The sequence below is a fragment of the Condylura cristata genome, unplaced genomic scaffold (genome assembly GCF_000260355.1).
Source record: "Condylura cristata isolate star-nosed mole 26May11 unplaced genomic scaffold, ConCri1.0 scaffold00024, whole genome shotgun sequence".
NCBI lineage: Eukaryota > Metazoa > Chordata > Mammalia > Eulipotyphla > Talpidae > Condylura > Condylura cristata.
The window spans coordinates 15,308,051-15,328,716 of NW_004567125.1; the positions used below are offsets into that span (position 1 = coordinate 15,308,051).

General features: G+C 36.6%; 1 protein-coding gene and 1 pseudogene across 5 annotated transcripts in view; both read right to left on the bottom strand.

Annotated features, from left to right (window-relative positions):
- NME7 (NME/NM23 family member 7) overlaps positions 1–20,666 on the bottom strand; it is a 157,614-nt gene that overhangs the window by 8,653 nt on the left and 128,295 nt on the right. The window lies entirely within an intron of this gene.
- Positions 88–18,914, bottom strand: LOC105854004 (annotated as a pseudogene).

The following is a 20,666-nucleotide window of genomic DNA, read 5'->3' on the forward strand; positions in this document are numbered from 1 at the left end:
CGACTTCTTGGTTGATGAAACAGATTTTTAGAGTTAATTTGCTCTGTTTTGTGCCTCAAGTTATACCTAGATGGCTGGGAGCTCCCACTAGAGATAGAAATCATCTGTAGCTGTTGGGGGTTGACCCCTGAATTTGCCATTTTCCAGCCTGATGATGGGTTGTGATAGCCTCACAGTGCTGTGGCCCAGGCTGCTGCATGGCGAGGAAGCCAAGTATTTCTTAGCAACTCCACCGTGCTCTGAAAGCCCAAACTGCCAGGGTAATTCCTGCCCAGCAGAGAAGAGCCTACGTAGTTGTTCTGGTCATGAACCACAAAGAAAGACTGAGAACCTCTACAAAGTCAGTAAAGAGTCATGAGGACCAAATGCAACAAATGACCCTTCATTAGATCCTAGACCTGAGACATTTTCTTTTGCCAATAAAGACATAGATGAAACCAATGAGGTTTAATAGTATTGTAGCAATTTCCTGGTTTCTTATTATTGCTCTGTAGTGATAGAAAAGAATATTTGTTACTAGGAAATAGAGATTGAAGTATTGAAGACTAAAAGGAATTATGTCCGCAATTTATTGCGTACATATAAATTAATACATGCAGGTGCAGAAGGACAGACAGAAGAGAATACTTAAGTAACATAGAAAAACATTAACAAATAAGTGTAAAAGATTTTTAGAAATTCTTAGCAATATTTTTTGCAACTTATAAGTTTGAAATTAAATCAAAATAAGATGACAGGAATATTAAGTAGTAGAGTAGCACAGAATAGTGAAAGAGTACTAAATTTGGACTTGAGTTTGATTCTAGCCCCCAGTTCTTTTAGGCAAGTCATATAAATTCAGCCTCTTTCCAAATCTAAAAACCGATGATAATAAAACCTAACCTAATTGAGAAGAATATATGTAAGTTTATGGGTGGACTTTTAAAGTTATAGCACATTGTACCCATCATACATCTTCACAAAGCAGTTTAGATAGCCTTGGCTACAAGTCAGTTACACTGAAGTTATTGACAGGGTAAGTATTCTGTCATTTAAATTAAAAAAAAAAAGTCTTCAAAAAGAAAACATGAATATAGTGATTAGTTCTGGAGCTTTGTGATTTTTAGTCTTGTTGTCTATCAGAATCATCCTCTGTAATTTAAAATACAAATAGATGTTGGGCTGTACCTTTGCAATCTGAGTCATCAGATCTTGGGGTGGCTCTGGACACCAGCATTTTTTTTTAAATAATAGTTTATTTTTACATCATTTGTGCCTATTTCCATCCCAGTTGCAATCTTCTTGGGTTTCCCATCACCAAATCACCCATGTGCCATCACCACAGTCCAGTGCATCTCCCTCCCCCCACTGTTTTTGATCCCATTCCCCACACTACCCCCACAAAATGTCTCTGGTTTATAGTTCTTCATCATTATCATTTTCTTGCCTGGTCTATTATATTCCTGCTATGAGAGAAACCACCCGGTATTTTTCCTTTTCTTTCTGGCTTATTTCACTAAGCATGATCTTTTTCAGATCCATCCATGTTGCTGCAAAAAACATGTTGTTTTTTTTTATTGCTGAGTGATATTCCATTATATGTATATGTACCACACCTTTTTAATCCAGTCATCCATTCTTGAGCATTTGACACCAGCATTTTTTAATAACTCTGCAGATATTCTCAAGTTTACTGGAGCTGCAAACCACTGCCTTAGACTAGCACTAAAAGTAGGTGACTTAGAAATTAGGGCTGGAACCAAGCCCATCTGACATGGTAAGTGATCTCAAGGAAAGAATGCAGCCTCCTGGTTAACTTGGTGCTTATAGAACAATGGAAGCCCTGGGCATGAATGTACCAAGGAGATGGGTAAGGCCTCATACAATGAAATGGGGAATGTGGGCACAAAAGGAGGCAGTACTTCAGCAGGGTCACCTCGGGTATTTAGAGACATCAAAACAGGTGCACAGAATGAGTTCTATGAACAATAAACAGTGACTCAGGAAAGACTGGGGTGGAGGTGGGGCGTATTGTCCTGGTGGTTCCTTAATGACAGGGCCCCAAAGGGACCATCAATGCTGACTGACCTCAGAAAGGAGATTGGAAATAAGCCCAGGGAATTACAGTACTCTTCAAACACACACACGCACACAGTTGGTATTAGTTCCTTAAGAAGTTCTTGTTGCTATATTTCATATATATTTCAGTTAGAAAAGTTCCAAGATGAAACTTCAGATTAGAAAATAGCAACTGAAATTATTTAGAAGATAGAGCATCATTTTTATAAGGGCATTAGGGAGAGGGGAAGAAAGAACGCTAATAGAAAAATGCTAATAGAAAGTAAAATGAGAATTTATTACATAATAAAGGAGAATGGTAAGGATGGACTTTTCCACTTCAATTTGAAAAGAAAATGAGTGAGCAAATGCTGAAGTGATTTAAGGAAAAACTAACACCTTTAAATCCAAAGACTTAAAGGGTTGAAATTAGAATCACATGTTGATATCGTTTGAAGTACAAGTTTGATATCGTTTGAAGGATAAAAGGCAACTGACCTATTTTTCCATAAGACATTCTTTGCTGTTACTAACAAAAAATTATTGTGGTCCTAAATATATTCAAGTGAAATTTCCAGCTCCATTGTTTGAATTAGAGAGTTTGTTGCATTAGTTCCTGTCTGGGTCGGTTGGGTCAGTGGCTCTGAGCTGGGGTGTCAGTGCTCCTGGTGGGTAGTGATGGGCTTGGGGAGACAGCTGTAGAGTGAGAAAGACATGTTTCACCCCATAGTGCTACAAACACAGGGAGACCCCCATCCCCATACTGTGCTCCATGTGTCCCCACTGCCACTGCCTTGCATACGCTGAACCTTACACAGGTTCCCTTAGTCCAACTGTTTCCCAGCTTACAACTGCACAGCTCTGTTTCCCACTATATTCCACCACTTCTTAGTTTGGCTTTTATTAAGCCCAATAATACAGGCACTAAAGCCAGCAAACTTTGGGTTCCAGTCAGTCTTCCTTTCCTGATGCTCAATAGCAGAGAGAGAAATTTACCACTTGAAATGTCTTTTCTTTTCTACCCATAACTCCTTCAGGGCAGGAGATGATGTGCTTTATCTCTTCCCACATTCCAGAGTTGTTTACATAAAGTAGACCATTAATGCTTGACAATTAAATGTTTGCATCATGGGTTCTCTACTTTCTCCTCTTTCTAACATCCTCATCACTCACCCTTTAAGCTGACTATAAACTAAAAAGAGGTTTCTCCTTCAGCCATCACTGCATCATGCTGACCTAGCAATAAACACTGACATTCATGAAGAGCATGGGGAGGATTGTGTCCCTAGGCCAAAGACATTATTGGTTAGCAGTGAACAATGAAGGGCAGTAAAGAGCTGAGGAGGCTTTCCAGAGGGTAAAAAATGAGTGATTACATTCTATTAAAAAAGAAAGCAACTACATTTGTTTATCTCACTCTCTCTTCCCCCACACGCCCCCCCCAACCCCTTACACTCCTGCTATGAATGAAACCATCTGGTATTTTTCTTTTTCTTTCTGGATTATTTCACTAAGCATAAACCCTTCCAGCTTCATCCATGTTGCTGCAAAAGGCATGAGTTTATCTTTTTGATTGCTGAGTAATATTCCATTGTGTCTATGTATCACATCTTTTTAATCCACTCATCTATTTTGGGGTATTAAAAAAAAAGATACAGGCCCTCCCTGGTAGTGCAGCAGGTTAAGGCACAGCACTGAGATGCTAAAGCTGCTTTAGCATGAGCTCAATCTCCACCAGATCCACATAGTGCGGCAGACCTCTCCTGACCTGCCTGCTGTTCCCCTCAGCAGTGTACTTCCTCAGTCGGCCTGTTCTGCTCCCCTCTCTGTCTTTGGTGAATCCTCTCACCACCCCTGCACCTCTGGCCTGCACCCCAGATCTGTATGCATAAATAATCTTAAAAAAAAAGATATAAACTGGTTTAAAAAAAAAAGCAAGTAAGGCTTCTTATTTGCAGAAAAGGGCAAGTACAATAGAGACATGCTTCAAACAATTTTTCTATTATGCATCAATCTTAGTTGGTTTTCAAACAAGAACATCAGTGACCTAAACATATTCCAAATTTTAGTTTCTGGAATATCATAAAACAATGAATATTTAAAAAGCTTATCAGTTTATATATGTACTGACAAGGTCATTGTGGCACTTGTAACAATTGTCAAGTTTATAGAGACAACCTAAGTGTGCAAGGACAGAAGAGTGGATTGGAAAATTGTGATTCACTATCAGTGCACAGTGCAATACTACTCAGCTGTGAAAGAAATGAACTCTTGGCTTCTGCATCAACATGGACGGAACTGGAGGGGGGAGTGCTGCGTGAAATAAGTCAGAAGGAGAAAGACAAACAGTGGATAGTGTAACTTATATGTGGACTATAAAGAAACAAAACAAAGAATCAGGCAAAAACAAACTAATACTAACATTTGACACTTGACTGCCAAATTGAGATCATCAGAAGGGTGGTAGCAAGCTGGGATTGGGGGACACAGGAAGCCCAGTATGGTAAAGGATAATTAAGGCATTAGGGGTGGGCATGGTACAAAATTGTGTAAGCTTTAACCTATAACCCCTAAAACAAATATAATAATGTAAACCAACCTTACCTCAATTAACATTAAAGTACACAAAATCCTATCAATTTAGAGGTTTCATTTAGAGTAGTTTGGTTCTTAGCTTACAGATTTATTTTGAATTCTCTAGCAAACTTTCTTTGGTCCCATCAAAGGTCTAGATCATTTTATTTAATGTTTCACATTCTTTTAAACTACATAATTGGCAAAGTCAAAGGCTAAACCAAAACCCAACCAAGTCAAAAAAAAGTGACTGCCCTGTGGGCATATTCCTCTCACACTATTTTCAAGTTTGATGTTGATAGATTCAAGGATTATTCTGAGGGAGGCAGTGACTTTATGGATGCTGACTTTGGGCACTTGTTATGAAAAGAAATTTGAAATTGAGGGACCACACAAATGCATGACTGCCGTGACTGGTGGGGGGGGGGGAGGTGAGGATTCTGACTAACTTCTCACCAAGGTCACATAAGCCAAGCTGTTGGGTACGGCTTACAGGAAAGCCCTTTAAAAGCAGGCACGCTCAGCTTGCTATATCATTTTGCCCTCTGCCCTTCAGCTCTTTCTGTCTGGAATGAGCACACAATGGTGGAGACAGAGTTGCCACCTTGGAACTAAGTGGTCACCACAAGGGCAAATCAAAATTACAGCACAGATCTCAGGTCTGATTTCTTGAACTGCTCAACCAATGCCAGTTATGGGCCATAGCCTTACTTCTTGTTTCATGATAAGGACATTTGTAATTTGTTCTATTTTGAGCATTTCTGTCCCTACCAGTCAAATTCTTAACAGACATAAGTAATAAGGACAGTCATAACACTAAGGCAAACAACAGCACTGGTCTAAATGCCTTGCATTCATTATCTCACTTAGTACACTCAATAATCTATGATTGTTATCTTTGCACAGTACCTTAGGAAATGGAAGTTTAGGTCACATGGTTAGCTAAGAATTTATCTGAGACCTGGCATGGAAGTTTAACTATATGAGCTACATTGACCATCTTAAATAAAACAAGTATTTCAATTGAGGATTTGATTTCATTTATGCTGTTCTCCATTGCCATTGTCATTTATGTTATATTTATGCTAAACATTTATTTAGTTATCTTCGATAATGTTCAGAACTAGCATTTGAAAGAGCAAAATCAGATCAATATGCTCCAGGAAGTCTTCCCTACTGAGAATTATGTGCTCTTTGTCCATTTCCTTTCACTTGGTCAACCTGAGCATTTTAGTCAGATCTTAGCTTCACTCTCTAAGAGTCTGTGATGAGTGAGGTCTATTTTTATGGACTGCTCAATCCTTACACTTTTAGATGAAATCCTTACCAAGGAAGTTGATGAGTGCCAGCTTCAGTTTTCTTCAGTGCAGGCACCATGCCCACCACCTGGGTCCGATGACTCACTTATCACAGGTGGACATGATCTGCCTTCAGCAGGAGGCATTTGGGTTTAATTTGAACAGAAGACTCCAGAGCTGCCTCTGATATTTACTCTGAATAATCCTGAGGGAGTTTTGAAGAGACCCTTTCCAAGCCTGGGATAACCTTTCTGATCACAATTACTCTCTGAATCAACCATAACACATACTGCTCAAGTGAAAGCTGAGTAGTTTGGAAAAACAAACTCACATATTATTAAGAATTGGCAGAAAGTAGAATTTTGTAAATTCCCTCAGTAACTTTTTAAAAATATATATATATATATACACTTAATACTTCCTAAAGATGAATAATAGCAGGAGATGCTGAAGTTTCACTTTGCTCATGTAAAATTGGAAAAGCTTATGGCAAATTTAGTGGACAGAGTTTTCTAACTACTCAACTTTTGATCTGCCTCCAATCCAGTCTCTACATTGCCACTGGAATTTCTTACATCTCTCCTCACTTGAAAACAAACCACAGTCCTGCATAACCTGGACTACACCTACTATTCCAAATTCTACTGCAACCACTTTTACCAATTCTATCACAATGGCATATTCAGATTTTAAATTACAGACATTTTCATTTTCAGTAATTATACTCCATCTTCAGTTGTATTTCCAAGTCTCTAGAATTGAATTCCTTCTCATAGTGCTCTTCATGGATCCTCTGCCTGCCACCTTCACTTTTGTATTTTGTGATCATAGAATCTCAATCTTACCCTACCCCTACCAAAGGAGCCAAAATCCCACTCCAATGAACAAAGAGAAACTCTTGCAGAATTTAAACTAAATGGACAGATGAATCATCTAAATCAGAACCCCCCAGACTTTATGGTGAAGGCCAGAACAATAAGTAGTGTAAGTATTATGGGCCATATACTCTGTTTAAACTACTCAACTCTGATTTTGTAGCTAGAGAGGAGCCATGTAAATAGATGGGTATGGCTATATTCTAATAAAATTTTACTTACAAAACCAAGCAGTGGACTGGATGTGGTTAGTAGTACAATGTTCTCCATAAATATACTAATAGTAAAATCTATTCATTATACACAAAATATTTTGTTGTCATACCTGTCATGTGGGATATTTTCATATTGCTTACCCAAAAGCTTAATAATAAAACCCACAAAATCTAAATTGGGGGGGTTAGGATTATTTATTGCTCATATCTGGGTAAGTGAAATAATGTAAGTTTGTGTCATTTAACAGTTCTTGGTGCATAACAAATGCTAAAGATTAGGCTAACTAAATTCAAATGGAACACAAATTTGCCTTTGTGTTGGCCAAGATTTTCGGGTTGGCTTTTCATGTAGTCTTCTTCATCCCTTTTTCTTTTTCTACCCTTTCCCATCCCCTTCCTTCCTTCTGCCCTCCCTTTACTCCTTTAAGAGAATTGTCTGATTCAGCAAAGGAGCCAATATCCCACTCCAGTTTTGCTCTCTGACAAAGCCCTATCAATTGTAGTTTAGACATGGAGTCTGGTACCAGTGAAATTGATGTTTTATTATGTCTCTTAATTGATACTTAAGCCTTTGCAGGTTCTCATCATAGCAGTCATCAAAGAGAAAGATCTTATTTGTCTCCAGGAGATTTTGTTTCCCACAAAGATTAAGCATACTGCATTTGTATAAATTATTTTCTGGATAAGATGCTAAAGTACTTCAAAAGTATTTCCCCATTTAGCTGTACATCAATAAATCACTCAATATTTAATATACAGCTAATGTCATCCCCCCAGCCCCATTTCTCTTCTTTAGCAAGCACTGTGTGGCCTCTAATCTCTAAGGCCTTAGTCACATCATCCCATATCCATGGCCTTGGGTGTTCCCTTCCTATACAAAATACAGGCGGGCCTACGACACTAATCAAGAGAGTGTGATAGGAGGGATATTACACGAGGTCTTGACATTAAGAAGACCAGGCAGCATCTGCTTTTGGCAGTCTACACTGCCATAAAAGGACTTGGGTTACCCAGAGAGTCTACTGTGTAAAGAGAGGCTCTGAGCTAAATGGAGAGAAAGAGAAGCTTGGCTGTCCCAGCTAAGCCCCTGTGTAGTTCCGCTTTGCCAAAATGTCAGCCTGGCACATGAATGAGATCCTAGCCCTATTAAATTCCTACATGACTGCATATCCAGTCAGTATGTGGAACCAAAAACTCACCCAACTGAGTCCAATGGACCATAGATTTATGAGAGAGAAAATGATTTTTCAAGCCATTAAATCTTCATTAAATAAAACACTTTGAAATTATTGAAGAGAACATACTAAAATTATCCTCTCTCCTTGAGGAATCACTGCAGTGAATATTCTAATCATATAGTGATCTACCTGGAACTGGTAAAGAAAAAAGTGTATTTTTCTGTTAAAAGCTTACTGACCCAAGCTTGACTTGGTCAAGACGAATACAAAGTGAAGAACTAGATGTGCAAAATGAACTAATTTGGGGATTACCAATAAAAAAGTGTCCAGTCAATCCTTTTTTTTTTCTACAGAGAAAAGCAAACAAGTTCTATGGATATATCTCCAGCACTATGCACCTGTCATTGTGTCCCTGCATTTGTGTTTACTCATAAGGGAGACTGGGAAAATCACTGAATATCTCCAAATCTTTTTTTCTTTAGCTCTCAATTGAGAATACTGACCTGTCTTACTTTATAGTACTGTTTTAAGGGTTCCACTGGATAAATACAAGCAAAATGCCCAAGCAAAGTGTTTGGTACAAAATATATATGCAGTCAACCTTATTTCATTGCCCTTTTGAAGTTCCATGCAAGACCTTGGATGGATATTGGCACCCTCTGGTGGGAGATCCCTTCCTCCCACCACATCTTCTCTGACTGTCACAAGATAATAAAGAGTGAGGGTCTTCATCACTTTCCCAGGAGGCCAAAAGGATGTGCTGAACTAAATCCTGGCTGTCACCCCAAGTATTATGATGTTCATCCTGGGCTACTGTTATGAGATGAAGTATATCCCCCCAAATTCACATCTTGAAGAGCTAACCCTAAGTATACCTCAGAATATTATTGATATTTTAAAAAAAGATCTTAAAATAGGTAAATTAAAATGGTGTTACCAGGGTGGACTCTAACCCCCTAAGACTGGTATCTTCCAAGGGGAGGTTAGGACACAGACACAGAAGGAAGGACCACATGAAAACAGAGAAAAAGAAAAACAAAACAAAACAAAACAGCTATTTACCATCCAAGGAGAAAGGCCTTGGAAGAAACCAACTCTGCTGACCATAACTTAAGACATTAGTTCCAGTACCAGGATAGTACATTTCTGTTTTTTAAGCCACTCAAATGATAATAAAGGCAGCCCTAACAAGACAATTTTTCTACTCTAAAAAAAGATAAAATATATATGAGACAAGTTGATAAATTGTAGGCTACCCACAGAGTGGAGAGGAAATACTGCAGAAAAAGGAGAGTGGGAAGAAAGGAAGGAAGGAAGATGGGTCTCACCACTCAGGGAGCTGAGGATGTGATAATCACTTGGGGTCTGCCAAAGTCCAGGTCTAAGTTTGGTAGGTAAAAGACTTGTCTCAGGACACACTACATCAAAAAGAACAGACTGAAGGAGATAAAATGTCACTGGGGACCCTGTTACTTTGAAAAGTTTTAAAACCTCTTACAATATAAGTAAAACAGGAAAAGGCTTTGCTATTTTGAACCTCTTTCATGTGTAAATGATACCTGTGATGTCAACATTCAGTGAGAGCTATTTGGAATCTGGCACTTTTAGTTCATCTGAGAAGGTCAATTCTCAGCTATCAGGGTTACACTGAACTTAACGTGCAAATATTTCATCCGAGTGAGTTAGGGATAAAAATGTTAATTATATGTATAATACTACCTTATTGAAATGTTTGTATTTCATGGAAAATGTTTGGTATCATGGAAAATTTTCTAGTATGCGCAGACAAGAGTGTCAGATCTTGGTAACATAATTCATAATTCATAAGTGGCCTGGTTCCACGTGAGTCAGAGTGCCTAAAATACTCTGGATAAATACTTCACTTACTTATATTCTTGGGTCAATTCTACAATGTCATCTATGATAGTAATGCTTTTTAGCGATCCATTTAACATCCTTCATCCCCTCAATATGTCACCTATGTTGTTGACACACACAAGCTGAGTAGACAGGATTACTGGTGTAGCCATTAGGTAATGAAGTGAATTTCTATCATTTGCTACACAACTCACATTACTGTGTCATTAAAAATTACCAGGGTTTTAGTATTAAGACATTCCAGGAACTTATTCAGATGTGGTATACAGAGCAGTTTAACTTATAAAGAATATCTTTATTTTGACTTAATTCCTAATCAGTACCTCATGCTTCATTAGTCCAGCAATTCAAATCACAGAATTCTTGGTACTTCTAAGATTAAATCACAACAATGATGGAACAACTGGACAATGGGTGGAAAAAGGTTTGATTGAACTTGGCCAGGTTACAGACCACCTGACTTATTATCAGAAAAATACACTCTGTGATAACTTGCCCTTTTCTTGGTAAAATCACATTTGCGATTTCCACTGAATTTCCTACAGTTGTCAGCAACCAAACAGCACTTTCTTGATAGATAATACAGGAGGTGAGGGATGTTTCTTCTACAGTGGTTCCCAATTTTCATAATCATTTGATATGTGGAATGGCCACTTTTGTTAACATGCCATTGTTAACATAACAGTCTCTGTTAATATACCACTTAACAGTGAAAACTAACAACTGCAAAAGACTATTAAACAGATTGTTATGAACTTGTACAGCAGGATAATATATGAAGTAAACTAATATGCTTATGAAATTCTAAACCTCAAGTTCTCAGGATAAAGAGTCTTTATATTGTAGCACTTTCTTAAATTTATCTCTCTTACTAGTTCACAACTAGTAAGAGATCAAAATTTGTATTTAAATTTGCTTTTTATCTTATTTTTAAGGTAAAAAATTTGCATTATTATACCATTTTTAATACTTTCTAGCAAATAAAAGTCTAAATTTGCATAGTAAGAAGTTCCTTCAATTATTATTATGACCAAAAATGCACTTAGAATTCTCTTCTTTTACTAAGAATCCAAAGATAAAATGAACCAGATCTTTGTGAAAGGCACTATCTGTCCAAACTCACACAAGAAACAAATAATCCTACAAGACCTGTAACTATTAACAAAATTGAATCAATAATTAATAACCTTCCAAAAGGAAAAAGCATTAGACCAAGATGGGCTAATTGGTGATTTCTACCCAACATTTAAGGAAAATATTATACCAATTTTTCTATAGTCTCTTTCAGAAGTAGAGGGTGTACTTCATAGTAGTCTATCAAAAATGCTGAAAAAATACATGACAAAATCCAAAACTAAGTCATGATAAAATTCTAAGTTAGGGCCCTCCCTGGTGGCACAATGGGTTAAAGAGCAGCTCTATGAAGCTGTGTAGCCACTGCAGCACCAACTGGATCCCCCACCAGGGAGGTGACCCACATGGCTGGTATGGCAGACCTCTCCTGTCTCACCAGCTGCTCCCCTCAGCATTATATTTCAGTCAATTTTACTGTTCTGTTCCCCACTTTCTTTGGTGAATCCTCTCAACCTTCCCTCCCAACATCTCTGACCGGTACCCCAGTTCTTGTATGCATAAATAAATCTTTTTTTAAAAATTCTAAGCTAACTGGAATAGAATAGAAATTCCTTGTCTTTGGTGTATATATACACAATAGAATACTATTCAGCAATCAAAAAACTCAAGCCACTGGCATCAACATGGATGGAGCTGGGGAGCTTATGCTCAGTGAAATAAGTCAGAGGGAAAAGGAAAAATATCAGATAGTTTCACTTATATGAGGAAAATAGGGGAACCAAAGAAGGGATAGAAAACAAAACAAAACAAAACTAGCAGGAACAAAATAAATGAGATATTCTGCAAGTGGAAGGGTTGAGAGAGGGTTCAAAACAGGAAGGAAGAGAACAAGGGACTATGGTAATGGTTTATGAGTGACTAAGTGGTGGAAATTTTATGGTGACTACACCTGAGAGGAGAAATCAAACATTATAACAAATGAACAATGTTAAAAATACATATATAAGTACATTTAATTAAAAAACAAATTCCAAATTACTCATTTTTTTATTAAAAAGTTTATTTTTACATTTCCCTCCCTCCCCCCCCCATTTTTGATCCCATTCCCCACTCCACCCCCACAGAATGTCCAAATTACTCATTTTTTAAAAAGACTATATTAAAGAAAAAAACTGTAGAGGGGCCCACCCAGGGGTTGCAGTGGGTTAAAGCACAGTACTAAGAAGCTAAAGTCATTGCAGCATGAGTTTGATCCCCGCCCCGGAGGTGACCCATGTGGCGCAGTGGATCTCTCCTGGCCCGCCAGTTCCCCTCAGCAGTGTACTTCATCTATCTGTCTGTTCTGCTCCCCACTCTGTCTTTGGTGAAGCTCTCACCACCCCTGCACCTCTGGCCTGTACCCCAGTTCTGTATGTATAAATAAATAAATCCTTTAAAAAAAACCATTTTTTAAATGTTTTTACAAACTTTTTAAAAATGTTTTTGCAAACATTACACTTAGTGAGAAAATAAAATTCTGCATTCTAAGATCAGGATTAAGATGTGGATGTCCCCTTTCACCATTGCTTTTCAACATACTAGAAAATACTAGCTAATGCAATACAATAATAAAAGGATATAAACAATATACAGATAGGGAAAGAGGAATAAAACATGTTTACAGGTGACAGGAATCTTTTACACAGAAAAAAACAAGAGGACTGACAAAAAATATCTGGGACTACTATGTATTAAAGGTTACAAGGTTAGCATAGAAAAATGAATTTCTTTCTTACTACTACCAATGAACAAATAGAATTTGAAATATAAGTAGCACTTATATTTCAAAACTGAAACACTGTAGTATACAGTAACATAACATGTCAAAGATCTAAGAAAGAAATGTTTATAGGAAATGTACAAAACTCAAATGAAAGAAACCAGAGGTAATGACATGAATGAAGAATTTACTAAAGATATACATTAGCTATGAAGTTATAGTGATAAAGACAGTATGGTATGGATGAAAGAATAGGCAGACAATGGAACACAATAGAGAACCCAGAAGCAGACCTATATAAGTACAGTTAACACAATAGAACACAATAGAACCCAGAAGCAGACCCACATAAATTTAGTCAACTGATTTCTAACAACTGCAAAGGCAGTAGTGGGGTGAAGAGAGCAAAGATAAAGAAGACATGAAAATGATAAATAAGCATATGAAAAAGTTTCACATTGTGAAATCTAGACATGGACCTCACATCTAAAAACGAAGTCAAAATGATTACAGACCTAAGTGTAAAACAAAAGCTATAAAACTCTTGGAAGATAACAAAAGAAAAACCCAGATGACTTTTGAGTATAACAATGATTTTTTAGATACACTACTAAAGGCATAACCCATGAAAGAAGTAACTCAAAAGCTGGACTTCATTAAAATTTAAAAAAAAAAAACAAAACTGGCTTGATGTAACATACTTTCAAATGAATGAGAAGATAAAGCTACAGGCTAGAAAAATTGTTCACAAAAGACATTATCTGATAAAGGGCAGGTATCCAGTGCTTAAAATCCAATAATAAGTAATAACCTAATTTAAAAATGGGTTAAAGGCCTTAATAGAAAAATCAACAAAGAAGTTGTACAGATGACAAGTTCATAAGCCATACCTGAAAGATCAAACATTGTACAAAAATTAACAACATAAGGAAATTAAAAAATAAAGAAAAATAGAAATAAACAGATGGTATTTTAAATTGCTTCTGGGGAAAAAAGTGTTATTAAAGTCATAAAAATATATATCTCAGTAAGAAAGAAAAAACATGTTCCTAGTCATAAGTTACGAAGAAATGTAAATTAAAACAAGGAGATACTTCTTTATACCTCTCAGAACAGTTAAATGCACAAAGCATCTGTGCATTTGTGCATTAAGGTGAGGATGTGGAACAAATTAAGTATTCTTCTCATGCATTGCTTAGGGGAAGGTAAAAATGGTACAAGCCAATTTGGAAGACTGTGGCAGTATTTTTTTGTTTGTTTGTTTGTTTTAAACAAAACTAAAACACTCTACCCACAAGAAATATCAATCACACACTGCAATATTTAACCAACAAAGTTAAAGACTTATATTCATATGTTTGTAGCAGCTTAATAATTGTCAAAACTTGGAAGCAACCAACATGTCCTCTGGCAGGTGAGTGATATAACCAGACAATGGAATACTATTTAGCATTAAAAAGGAAGAGTGATCAAGCTATAAAAAGACATAGAAGAAACTTAAATGCATATTACAAAGTAAAAGAAGTCAAAGTGAAAATACCACTTACTGTGTGTTTCCAAACATTTAATATTCTCGAAGAAGCAAAACTATGGAAACAGTAAACAATCAAGTGTTGACAGGGTGGAGAGGAGAAAGGATTATAAGTGTAGCACACAGTGAAACTATTTCATGTTATAAGAGTGGCTACATGTCATTATAAATTTATCTACACCCACAAAACACATAACACTAAGAGTGAACTCAATATGGGTCAATATAGGTTCATCCATTCTAACAAACATACTGTTCTGGTAGGAGATGTTTGGGATGAGGTTTTGCAAGTATGTGTTGGGGGTGCGGACAGTAGTATGTGGGAAATCTCTATACTTTGTAAATTGTGTTATGAACCTAAAACTGCTCAAAAGCATAAACTCTATTAAACAAGAACAACAATGTTCATAATGTCAGCATATTAACTCATTACTTAGTGTCAGTCGATCTCTGTATACTGTACTGTTTGTATAATCATCATACTAAATTACATAAAATACTATTTTGCCAATTTGTCATCTGTGTTTTTGTTTCATTTCCTTAGAATGCTAGCTCCCTGAGGTGAGGAATAGTACCTTATATAGCTATTCCCCAGTGATATATCTAAAACTGTTAGCATATGATATTTACTTTTAAAGTCCTTAAATAAAAGGATGCGAGGAAGTAATACAACAAAGAAAGTTTTCTAGATTTTAAATGTAAGTAGGTATCTAATATTTAAGTGAATAAGAATATTTTAGTGATGATTCTTGGTATTTGTTTACTTAAACAATTTAGCTACCAAAATTAGTGATTTTTGCTAAATACATGTACATTAGAACCTCCTGAGAAGGTTGTTAATAAACATGATGTCAAGACTTAGTTTTTTAGTCAGACTTTAAAACTAAGATAAGCAACTCCTTTGCAGAATTATTATCTCTGACCAGGCAAATAGTTTTTTTTTTTTTTTTTAAAAAGATTTATTTATTTTTTGCATACAGAACTGGGGTATGGGCCAGAGGCTCAGGGGCGGCGAGAGGCTTCACCAGAGACAGAATGGGGAGCAGAACAGGCAGATCGACGAAGTACATTGCTGAGAGGAGAAGCAGGCAGTTCAGGAGAGGTCTGCCACGCCATGTGGTCACCTCAGGGGCAGGTTGGAATCGAACTCATGTGGAAGTGGCTTTAGCTTCTCAGTGCTGTGCTTTAACTGGCTGCGCCACCAGGGAGGGCCGCAAATAGCTTTTATAACTACCTAAACATAGTTCAAAAATTTCCTAGAGTGCACTCCCTTGCTGTCGACAGCCACTGATTTTCACTGTGAAACTCAGCAAAATTTGGCGTGCTTTAATATTAGTTTCATAAGTGAGTAAAACCTCTATGAATTTCACATCTTTTTCTCAAATTTGGGTAGACTCCTTATTCTAAATGCTTAAACATTTATGTCACAAATTGAAATATCAGTGAAAAAATATTAATCTTTAAGCAGATTTTATAGTTACCATATGGGAAAAAATTGACAAAATTAAACAATCATAGCATAAAACAGCACAAAGCATTATGAACTCTGATCTTAGTCCACTTTCCTAAATTTTAATGATTCCAACAAAATTTGAGGTGATGTACAGTTTGATTATAGTAATGAATGGTTGTTTCAGTGAGATCTACACATATACACAGAATTACCTTTAAATACACATAGAACACTATTCACATATAAGTTATTCTTTTGAAATTAGGAGATGAAGTACAGTTTATGTTTTACAACAAAGAAAACAAAAACACACAAGACAACAATGGGTGTTAATAGTAAAATATAACTGTTCTTGATATATTTGGAAACTGTCAGAAATCTGTATCGGATTGCCCAAGTCATTGAGGTATGGTTATTTCAGTACCATTTTGACAGTAATTTGTTTGGCTGAATCATAAATGACATTTTGGAGAGCAGATCCATGCCATATTCATCCAATTTTTTGACATGGAATGCTAGGTTTCCTGGTTTTCCACTTGAAAAATGTATCCTTACAGTCTTATCAAGATGCTACTTCATAACTGGGAGTGCCCAAGCTCTGAAAATTCTGAAGAGTTAATCAATCTTTGCATCCCTACGGGTAAGTGGCTTCTTAGTTTCAGTTCTGCAAATATGGTGCTTATATCCAACTGTGAACTGGAGTTAGCAGAAAGTAGACCCCAGTAGAACTTCTGAAGATCTACATTAGAGCATTGCTACCTTTAGTGTATATTTTCTAACAGATATTCTGGAAAGGTCAAATCAGTCGGTTCAATTGATCAATAGCCAATAGATTGTGAGGTTTTAAATCACTGTGTGGAATGATAAAATATAACCTCTTTTGGATTTGATATAAATTTTTTTTTCTAAACATGCATTTTTTATTGGTATCTTATTAATATTAACAATCTTTACATTTATTTGCTTATATCCATTTTACATCATTGTTCATTTTACTACAATGTTTGCTTTCTCTTCTCAGATGTATTTCCTGTAAAATTCCCACCACTGGGTCCTCCCTGGTAGTGCAATGGGTTAAAATGCAGCACTATGAAGCAATCTGCAGCCACTGCAGCATGAGTTCACTCTCTGGCCAGATGTGCCACATAGCACGGCACATCTCTACTGAACTAGCCATTGCTCCCTTCAGCCTTGTATTTCAGTAGATCCGCCTGTTCCTCACTCTGTCTCTGGTGAATCCCCTCACCCCCTGTACCTCTGGCCTGTATCCCAGTTCTTATATGCATAAATAAATAAATCTTTAAAAATAATTCCCACCACCCATTCACCATACACACGGTCCTTTGTGCTTTCACTTGTCTTGATCCCACTCACTCTTCTTCCCTTCTCCTGCAGAATGTCTGATTTATAGTTGTCTGTTAATTTTGTTTATTTATTTATTTTTTCCCCTGATCCCATATTTAGTTCCCCTATATTCCTCCTATAAGTGAAACATCCTGAATATATTTCTTTGTCATTTTGATTTAACTAAGCATAATCCCTTCTAGCTCCAGGATTTGGTATAAATTTTTAACAAGTGGAGAATCCATGAAGTGACCAAGATGGATACAATCCAAGTTATTTCTTGAGATCCATGGAAAGAAATTCAGAGATGAGATATAACCTAGAATCCTACATAAGCACATCTTGAAGGCTGACTAATGTGGATGACAAAGTTCTTTCAGTAGAGAAAGTTCCTGAATTACAGTACTAGGAACCCTTTACTTTGCCCTTTCAAGTTTGATTATCTTCATGACTACGATTTAACCTGCAGTCTTGTGTTTAGTCTCATACACAATTTCACAGGTAGCTTCTCCAAGTTCCTCTGTTTTGGCATAGTCTTAGACACTTAATTAATGGTGTGGAAAAACCTGACTTATTATCCTGCAGAGAAAAGAGGGCGGCAGCCACTTCACTGTCGCTCTTGCCTTCACTTCCAAGAGACAGCCTTAAAGTGAAGTGAGGATTCTAAATATTTAAACTTCGGTTTCTCATATTGACTCTGAAGAAACATCTTTCTTTTTAAATGTGACTGGTTGTCAAACATAAGCTAGAGAACAAAGTAATCATAACTTATGAGAGAAAATTTATGCCACAAAATAAAAGCAAGAGAAAGGCACATTATATTTTTTGACCTTATAAGATCAAACACTAAAGCCAACTACTCTTTTAGGTATGCTCAGTAATTTGAAAAGATGTTAGATATTTTATTAGTAATCTCTGATTAGATTTTCCCTTCCCACAGCAAAAACAGATCAGTCTAAGAATCTCTTGTCAAAAAAGGTCACTGGAAAATAGGTGTCCTTACATCAGAAGAAATGGTTAACTTTGGCATGCTATTTTGTGGGGTTTTTCTTAAGTCACCTGAAAATGATGATCAAAAAAAAGCACACTTATTATTAGGGTTTCGGAGTATCAAAGTCATATCAGATTAGAAGGGAAAGGGAAAATAAATGAGTGGTTGAGTGTCTGAATGAAAGAAAACAGTGGCAAGAGGATAACACTACTAATATAATCACTTTTTCATTCTCATTTAGAAAATAATACCTTCAAAATGTTTGTAACACATTTTGTCATGGAATGTAGTCTGCATCTAGACATCCAATAAGATCAAGGAGCTATCCACACTTGTCTATAAGATATACTCTACCAAAAAAAAACAGTGAACTGAATTGAGAGCTATTATTTAATTCAATTATTGTGTTAACTGATCAGATAACACAGAGAAATTTGCTTCATTACTTTATACCATCTTGAAAGGGAAGGAAAAAGGATCTTATAAATAATGGGTTTACAACATATTTGAAGGTTTAGATTTAATCCATCCTTAGTGAAACCTCAAAGAATAGAAGTAAATCAGACTCTTAAGGTTTATAAAATTTTTCATAATGAATGATATATTCCTGCCACAAATATACCAATAGTAGCAAAGCCCAACGCAGCTATTAATTCTTGGGTATATCCTTGAGGCAGACACCTTAGATCAGTTCCCTCAATTTCCATTTATCCATCTACTCTTCAGTGGCTGAAAAATGCAAACATTTCCCACACTCCCTTGCTGCTAAAACTCATTACAAATTAGAGTCCACCAACTAGACACATTCATATGTAAATTAAAGACTGGAAAGAAGTCTTCTTACTGGAATGTTAGCCCACAGGTCAGAGAAGCATTTGCTTTGGTTGGGCCCAGCCCCCAGAGTGTGTCAGGTTGTGAGAGGCTGTAAGCAGTGCTGGCTGCGGTGGCAAGCAGGAACTGCTATCTAGCCTATGGATCATAATTACAGTAATGTGGGGTGAAAGCAGTAGCCTGGAAGACCCTCCAACCTCCCATTGACTTTCTTCTTGAAACACCTAGAGTGATTTCCATTTTGATACTGAACTCTGATAATTTTTTTTTTTCATATTCTCAGTAGTAGTTACTGAGAACTGCCTTTATTTCTATTTCAAGAGTGGGGAGAACAAGCCTAAGAAAGGTATTTTATTTTCTAATTCACAAAGATGATAAATGGAGAATTTGAAGATCTGAGTTTTATCACCTGGGTCAAGAAACTATGTTCCGAAATGCTATAATCTGGGCCTATCTCATACTGTAGATATTCACTAAGGCTAAGAGAAGCCTATCTGACAAAGTGAGACTCCAATTTGACTTTAAACTCTGATACCTTTGAACTCAAGCTCAAATCCAGTAAAAGTTATTAAAAGCTCAGCCAATTCTTCTCTCTACTCATAACTTCTGTATGCTTACAGACTTTGGACTAACTTAGAAACAGAAATGCTAGTCTTGCAAAAATTTCCGCCTAGTCAGAATAAAATAAGTAGGCTTACTCTTCTGGGAGGAAACTACTCAGAAGTTTTCAAGCTTTAAATTTCAGTAAGATGATGCTTGAAAAAGAATAAATTTTTACCAATCATCAAAAAGAATAAAATGTGTTTTTGTTCATAACTAAAGGAAAGAAACATAATTATTACAATAGCAATTATCAAATTCCAAGGACTAGAATGACAGAATGGCACATTAGAAAAGTCAGCATTACTGGATAGAAGGCCAGCATGTACACCAAGCCACATCACCCAGACAAGTCACTCTCCTTCTTAGGCCATGCTTTCCTCACTGGTGAAAAAATAAGGTTAGATTAGAATTTGATTTCTTCAAAACCTAAAGCCATAACATGTTAGTGCAGAAAAGGAGTTCAGAGCAGGAGTTCTCAATCTTTGTCACCATGAAACATGTTTGGTGGCACAGTGAAGCCCACAAAGGAAGTAGTTCAGGATTGAAGAAGTGTCCCTAGGTCTCAGAGAATCAATTTCTCAACTTACTAGTGGCCACTGGAGCTTAGAGAATCACAAGACCAGCTTCATTTGTTCTTGTGTGAATAAACTAATGGCTCAAGCACATCACCTGACTTTACAATGACTAAATTGCATGGTATCAATGTATTTTTAATATTTATATATTACTCAATAACTCTTTCCTAACTTGTCCCCCCCTCCCTTCAATTTATATATCACACAGCCACCAGAGGAATGTCTTAAAAATACAGGAAACATAAAAAGTATCATCTCAGCACCCATTCACCTACCAATGGCCTCTCACTGTTCTCAGGTTTAATTTTTTTACCATATCAAAATAGCTAATTATAAAAGTTGATCGATCCAGCATGGCCCAGTCTCCATTTCTCCAGGATCATTTTATTCTATTCTTGCCATAATAATTGAAGTTCCTTCTTTTTCTTAAATATACCAAGCACTTTCCTG